We start from the raw sequence: 7649 nt of genomic DNA, 5'->3' as shown, positions 1-7649 counted from the left end.
GGCTTGCACAGTGGGCGTGCTCCCAATTCAAAAACCAAATTTCATTTTCTTTTTCAAGAAAAAAAAAAAAAAAAAATTCTTTTGCTCCCTATTTTTAAAACCAAATTTCTACTTTGCTCCCATTTTTTAAAACCAAATTTTCTTGTAGATAATGTGTTAGTAAAATTTCCTTTTGTATATATTTTCTGCTCATCCAATATGATCTCGGCTGAAATATGTTGGATTTTTGCCTTGAATAACGGAGTTTTAATTCTGCTTTCGCCGAAATCGGGTATTCTCTCTCCTTTTACTCTACTCAGCATGTCCCTTTCCATATGTTGCATTTTAATTCTTTCCATATTTTGAAACATTGAGGACAATGTTTAGTTTAGGTTTGGGGGTATAGAGTAGATACCACGATAATATGCCATAATTGAAAACGAACTCCTTCTTCTTTTTGAAAAAATTGAAAAAATTCCAAAAAAATTGAAAAATTGAAAAATTGAAAAAAATTAAAAAAATGAAAAAATCATAAAAAATGGAGCTCATTTACCTTGAAATGTTGACTCTTGTGCAAATATGTATTTTTATTAGGAGTCTTAGTCTAGATATTTAGGCACCCTGATTCTAGCACAATTCACATAGTGATAAGAAATTTGCACGCGCACGATCTACCAATACATGTATGGCCTCGATCTTCAAGGTGTTTGATAGGAAGTTACGATTGCCAATCACTTTAGAATACTGAACGAAACTTGACTAGCTTGTTATTTGGTTGGTTGGGATAGAAGGTGGAGGTTACATTAAGAAAGACAACCATCGAATTTAACTGGGTGCATCAAAAAGGGCTACCTCTTGCAAAGTGTCATGTAATCTTTTGTTTCTTTTTGTTATGTATCAAAAGTGTTTCCTTGTAAAAAAAAAAAAAAAAAAAAAAAAAAAAAAAAAAAAAAAAAAAAAAAAAAAAAAAAAAAAAAAAAAAAAAAAAAAAAAAAAAAAAAAAAAAAAAAAAAAAAAAAAAAAAAAAAAAAAAAAAAAAAAAATTCAAGTATTTATCAATTCCATCATCTCTTGTTCCAAAAATAAAAGAGAATAGTCAATGTAAATAAGAGTCATGTAAATAGTCATTTTGTTGTTTTTTTGTAATAAGCAAGGAGGGTGTATGCCATTGATGTACAACGCGAGCAATTGTGAAATACCTCCAACTCATTCACAATTCTCGTAAAGTCCGGACAGCTAGCTAGATTTCGACCTCAGTTCTTAGCCTGAGAAACTATCTCTTGGTGATTAGTAGTCATAACTTCAGATCTTTCTTTACACATGTGTAGATACACTTTACACTCTTATCACATGTCCTTATTTGTTATCAGTGCTAGGATTGTGCCTTCGATAGCTAGATTGACATCTCCATTTTGCTGTGAGCTTAAACTGTTTTGCACATGTCACATTTGACGGAATATGAGCTTATATTTTGTCATTAGGTTTTGTAGGCACACCTCTGGTAAACCTTCACGAGACTTCAACTCGTCCACTAGGGACACTTAGTGGTTTAAAAGGCTTAGTGCATACGCTAAATGCATTCGAGAGACCAGCGACAGTGGTATAGTTAGGATTTCCTTAGTTTGTTTTTACTTGAGGACAAGTAAAATTCAGGTTTGGGGGTATTTGATGAGTGCCAAATATTGTATATATTTATCCCTTTTTGTTGGCATTTTAACTCATCTTTTATGCATTAATTCTACATTTTATCCCATATTCTGTATTTTCATTGTTTTCAAGAATAAATATTTTTATTAATTAATTTTGCATTTTTAGGTAATAAATAAAGTTCGGATGAGTCGCGGAGCGAAAAGAGCAGAAAAGTAGTGAAAAGCCGGGAGAAATTACGCAAGGAAGCTGCGAAGAATGGTGCGCACAACCTCATTTTCTACACACAAAAGCGCCTCCGTTCTCAGCCATCAGATCATTTCTCAGAAGCATCCGACGGTCGCTCCTTCATAGATCATCAAAATCTGATGTCCCTACCGAGCACCACAGCGCTGAAATTCCAAGCCTTCAGATTAGATGGTAGTTGAATCCAACGGTCGCTCCTATGCCTGTGCATCAACTCCCGATGATTCCGCCTTACACTACAGCACCTAACCTAATCTAGCACCGTTGACTTCGTTGTGTTCCACATCCAACGGTCGCTACAAACTGCTTCTCTCTTAGCCGTCCGATCTACCTACCATCTCCATATCCAGCAGCTCAGCTCGCCAAACATCGAACCAGATGCTCCCGCTTCACACCCTAGCACCAAACCCTATACTACCACCCAAACACTCCCTCCTTCCCAAAACATCGAACTCATCTTCTCCACCCGACCATTTCCAGAACCACCATCGCCTGCAACTCCACTGCCACCACCAGACCTCGAGCTCCACCACCACCACAACCAGCCGACCAAGAGACCTATCGAACCCCCTAGTCTATCTCTCTCCCTCGTAGCGTCTTCTCACATAGGTGCTAAGATTAAGAGAGGCAGGCTTAGGGTTTCGCTCCAAGATAGGGTTGCAGTGCAAAGAAGACGAAGAATAGGGGATTTCGAGCAGCGTAAAGCCAGTACAAAGCATGGGTTGGGTCGAAATTATCCAATTGGTATGTCAAATTTTATTTTCCCCAAAAATCAATTTAGGGTTATCAACATTAGGGTTTGTAGAAATTTTAGGGATTTGTAAAACTATAAAAGGGGATGTGTAGGAGATGTAAAAACTGTTCTTGGACTAGCCAAGTTTCCCCCTAATTGGGTTAGGTTTGATTTTAATTTCATTGTCAATTTTCATCATTTGCATATTTTTCTTCTTGTTCACTGTGTTGTGTTTGATGTTGTGTAATTGTTGATGTGTTGTTAGTTTAATGCTCCTGTTCATTTGTAATTGTTCCTGTTTAGTTCTAGGTGTTAGCATGTTCTAATTCACCACTAGGGTGAAGATGAAACCTTAATGCCACTGTGTAGGAGACTACAATTTTGGCCTCTCATCACTTTGCTCTCACATTGTATGTCAGGCATACATTGTAGTTAGGATACCCCTGTGATTGAAAGTGCAGCAGCCCATGTTAATTGATTATGGTCCAAACCTCAGACTAGTTATGCTCTAATCAGATAGCTAGTACCTTGGGAGGATAATTTGGTTGCAATTGGAATATCCGACTTAGTCTAGGTTAAGAGGTGGAATCAATGCCCTAGTTTGCCATCAACCTTCATTCTTATCCACAATTCCATCTTCTACTGTTCAACTGTTAGTCTTGTTTTCTTTCACTTGTTTGTTTTACCTGCATTTTCTGTTTTGCATTTTCTTTTCTACTTGCTTCCCCTCCTGCCCTGCAACTCTGTTGCTTTTCTGTTTTGCATTTTCTTCACTGCTTGAGCAGCTGCAGCTGCTGCTGCAACTCTGTTGCTGCTGCACTGCTGTGCATTCTCTATTGCTGCAGTGCACTGCTGCATTACTACTTGCTTCCCCTGCTGCCACTTCTGCTGCACTGCTGCTGTAGCTGCTGTTGCTTGTTCTGCTGCAGTTGCTGTTGGCCTTGCTGTGCAGCTCTTGCTCCTGCTGCTGCCCTGCCACTTCTTCTCCTGCTGCCTTCCAAGGCCAAGCCAAAGACTGCTGCTTCAACTGAGTCCAAGGCCCTAAGCCCAATTCACAGTTGAACTGTTGAGCCCAAAGCTCAAATCAGTTCACTGAAACAAAGCCCAGCTTTCAAAGCTAAAGCTCAGTTCACTCCCAAAAGCCTCTGAAGCCCAGCTAAGGCCAAAGCCTAGTTCACTACTAAGCCCAACTCACAAGTGAATTGTTAAGCCCAACGCTCAAACCAGTTTCCAGAACCAAAGCCCATTTGCACTTCAAAGATAACTGAGCCCAAGCTCAGTTCATTTTATTTTTAACAAACCCACTAAGCCCAATTCATTCAAAGGGCATTCAAACCCATTAGTACTCAAGCCCAATTTAAGCCAAAAGGCTTCTAAGCCCAAAGCAAATCTAGGAACCCAATTAGCTAAACACTCCAAAACACACCCGATCTCTGTGGATCGACCCGTACTTGCACGAGCTACAACCGACAACCGTGCACTTGCGGTATTACTGTAGGCCCGCGTTTTTATTGCGCTTAATTTTATACACATCTCCGGCCCCACCAAGTTTTTGGCCGGGGATAAATTTTATACACTTTCCGGGGCCCAACACTTACCTCCCGTACCAGACGGGGGATGAACCGTTACAGTCGACTCGGGCCACGACTCCTATGTCATGTACGAGCCCGAGGGGCCGAGACGATATAGTAATCGTCGTCCTTCCCTGCACACAGTTTATATAATTTTTTTTTGTTTAATAATACCCTTCCGTAGGGTTAAAAAAAAAGAAATAAAGTCCAATTGTTTAAAGTTAAAAGTCCAAAATAAATAAAAAAATTACAGTTTTCCTCACACACTCTAAAAAAAATTAAAAATTAAATCCTAAAATTGTCCTTTTTTCTTCTCTTTTCGCTTTTCGCTTTAAGATTTTTCCTCTCCAAGTCCTTAATGCTCCACTTCGAACCTGTAAATCAAAGAAAAAAAGACAAAGTAAAAAGGAACAAATAAAAAAAAATAAACCTAAAAAAAATAAAAATAAATCTATATACAAGTCCGCGTCGGCGGCGCCATTTTATTGTAGTATTTCGATTGCGGTAAATAAGGATTCGTTGCTCGGACTTGAAAAGATTTTTAAAACAAAAATATATACAAAATTTGTCACAGGATCAAGAGATACTAGGACCTAGGATTCCACCAATTCTTATACTCATGCGAATCAACTATTAATTCTAGACAATTATAGCTTAAAATGATAACAAATATCGACTCTTTTCTTTGCGAATTTTTTTTGTAAAGTATTAGATGTAAATCATAAGCATGATGCATCAAAAGTCTCATGGACTAAGCATACATCATCAAATAAAATCACAAATAATCAAGAAAAATCATAAATCAAACTCATAATAGTGCAAATAGTCATAAAAGAATTAAATAAAATTACTCATGCATAAAGAATGGTTTCCTCCATCATCCCAGTATTGGGGTTTAGCTACTCATAATAATCATGTTCTCAAAATACATACTTGATGCTCAAAATATGATTAAAAGAGTGAAAAATATAATACAGTGAAACTACGACCCCCTTTCAGCGTCCAGAAAAGAACGACACTTTAGCGCTGCTGTTGACTGGTCTGCTGTTGTTAAATAACGACGCAAGTATGCTGCTGCTAGCACTGTTGAAGAACGACGGCCCTGGAGGGTCCGTTCTTCATCTTCTTCTTCCTCTCGAGCAGCAGCAGGAAGCTTTCCTGCAGCTTCCTGTTCTTCGTCTTCCAGCCTCTCTGCTGCGTCTCTGTGGTCTCTAAACTTCCCCAAACTTCTTGATCCACCTTCTCTAACTTCTCTCCACCTCTTATATACTTCACAGCTCAAAGAAATCCCGATAAAATCTCTTTTTTTTCTTTCTTCCAAAGTCTCGGAAAATATTTCTCAAAGCTTCTCAAAGCTATTCGTACGCGTCTGTTAGTTATAATCTTTCCACCAAACTCTTATCAAGACTTGAACAGGACCTAGTACGTAACTATCCAGCGTAAAACTCTCACAAAATCTTTCATAGAAATCCTTGAAACTGGACAGAACAATACGTATCCTGTTTGGACTTTGATCGCTTCTCCCAGCCATTCCAGCCCAAGTTGATCGATAAAATCACTTGCATACGGTCTGTTTAGTCTTAACAGGCCTAGCCCAATTGATTTCAGGGATTTAATCTCCCTCAAAACTGCCCAGAAATCCAACAACAAATTATCAGACGTGAACTTTAGTTTTCCCGCCAAATTCCATTATTTGAACTTTGAATGTGGTGTCCCCTTAACCAGACTGGGAGTCCCTTTAGCATATGCCTTGAAATGGGGTTCCCCTTATCCAAATTAGGGGTGCCTTTGGCAATTCTTTTTGGATGTTTTCCACACTTTTTCAGGGTTCCTCCGGGGTATTTCCGGTACACTTCTGGGGCATTTCCGATACACTATCAACGGCAATCCAAGGGCCACATTTTTAGCCAATTTTTGCCGCAAATCCTTATTTATCCAAAAACACCTACAAAGAGATTAAAAACCAAAATAAGTACAACAATGGGCACTGACAATATACACAATTGAGATAAATTAGACACATAAATGCGTCTATCAAATACCCCCAAACTTATTATTTGCTAGTCCCGAGCAAATCAAAACTACAAAATAAAATCCTAACTCACTGTCGCAGGCATCGTCGATTGCATTTAGCGTATGCAATAAGCCTTTAAACCCCTAGGTGTCCCTAGTGGCCAATTTATAGTCTCGGGAGGGCTTACCAGAGATATACCCACAAAACCTGTACTCCAGACCTTAGATATCTACGCAGAACCTTGGAAGGCACTAAAGAATATCCTTGGTTGGCATACTTATTGACTACAGGAAGAAGTACCCTGATGCGAAATTCCAATTGCTGTACACGAGTTTGCACTCAAGCATACTAAAATTCATATAAAGTGACAGAGCTCTACTCAGATAGTTGCACTATGGACATCATATTCGGAGTAAAAACTAATCACATGGATGGATCAAGAAGATGGATATAGAAAAACATAGATGGTTTTGATGTTAACTAGGTGAACGGCGTTTCCCATATCTGTCTGAAGGCCTCCGCCAAAATGAACCTATCCTAATGGATTGAGATACTAGTCTGACTAATATCAACACAACTGGCATATACAAGGGAACCAGTGATCGATAACCTAACTCTAGGTCAACACAACTGGCATATACAAGGGTACCAGTGGTCGACTTTATTGAATTTATTCCTTTTGGTCAAATGGTCTGGTCTCAATTTCTTTTTCTTTTTTTTTTCAACTTTTTTTTTCCAACTTTTTTTTTTCCAACTTTTTTTTCAACTTTTTTCTTCAACTTTTTTTTTTTGGTATCTCAATCACTCTAATTCACCCTAGCATTGGTAACAACTTGAATCGTGAGCCCCAGCTAATCACTTAGAGTAACATAGTTTAAAAACAAAATAAAATAAAAATAGAAATGAAAAGGACTCAACGAGATATGGTGAAACTATCATGTTATTTCTAACACCCGAGCTTTGTGCTTTTATGAATAGACTCTTCTAGATGTTTCCATCTAATCAGATTGGTTCCTCAACTCCTACAACCAAAATGCTTCCATCCACTTAGATTGGTTAGTGCAATCCTAAATAGGCATAAATTTCTAAGCTCTGGAGTTTATTTATTGCAACTAAAAAGTTTCTCCCATACCCCCAAACTTAAATCTAACATTGTCCTCAATGTTCTAAAGATGAAATTAAAAGCATGAACAAGGAGAAACTGTTACCATTTGAAGCAAAAGAGATAAAGAAAGATATTACCGTGTCGCATGAATATTGGGTTACCTCCCAAGAAGTGCTAAGTTTAATGTCTTCAGCCAGACTTAGGAAAGATTAGTCACCTCGAATCATATAGTAACAGTCGAAATAACTGTGGGTCTTCAAAACCAAAAAGAGCTGACCAAAGGAAACTGCAGTGAACCAAGAAAATGGACAAGAAAAGCATTCCAATACCTATTTTCCTGAAAACTATCGCTAA

This window comes from Papaver somniferum, unplaced genomic scaffold (genome assembly GCF_003573695.1).
Source record: "Papaver somniferum cultivar HN1 unplaced genomic scaffold, ASM357369v1 unplaced-scaffold_81, whole genome shotgun sequence".
NCBI classification, from domain to species: domain Eukaryota; kingdom Viridiplantae; phylum Streptophyta; class Magnoliopsida; order Ranunculales; family Papaveraceae; genus Papaver; species Papaver somniferum.
The sequence above is the reverse complement of the archived record's forward strand: the minus strand, read 5'-3'. Positions refer to the sequence as shown.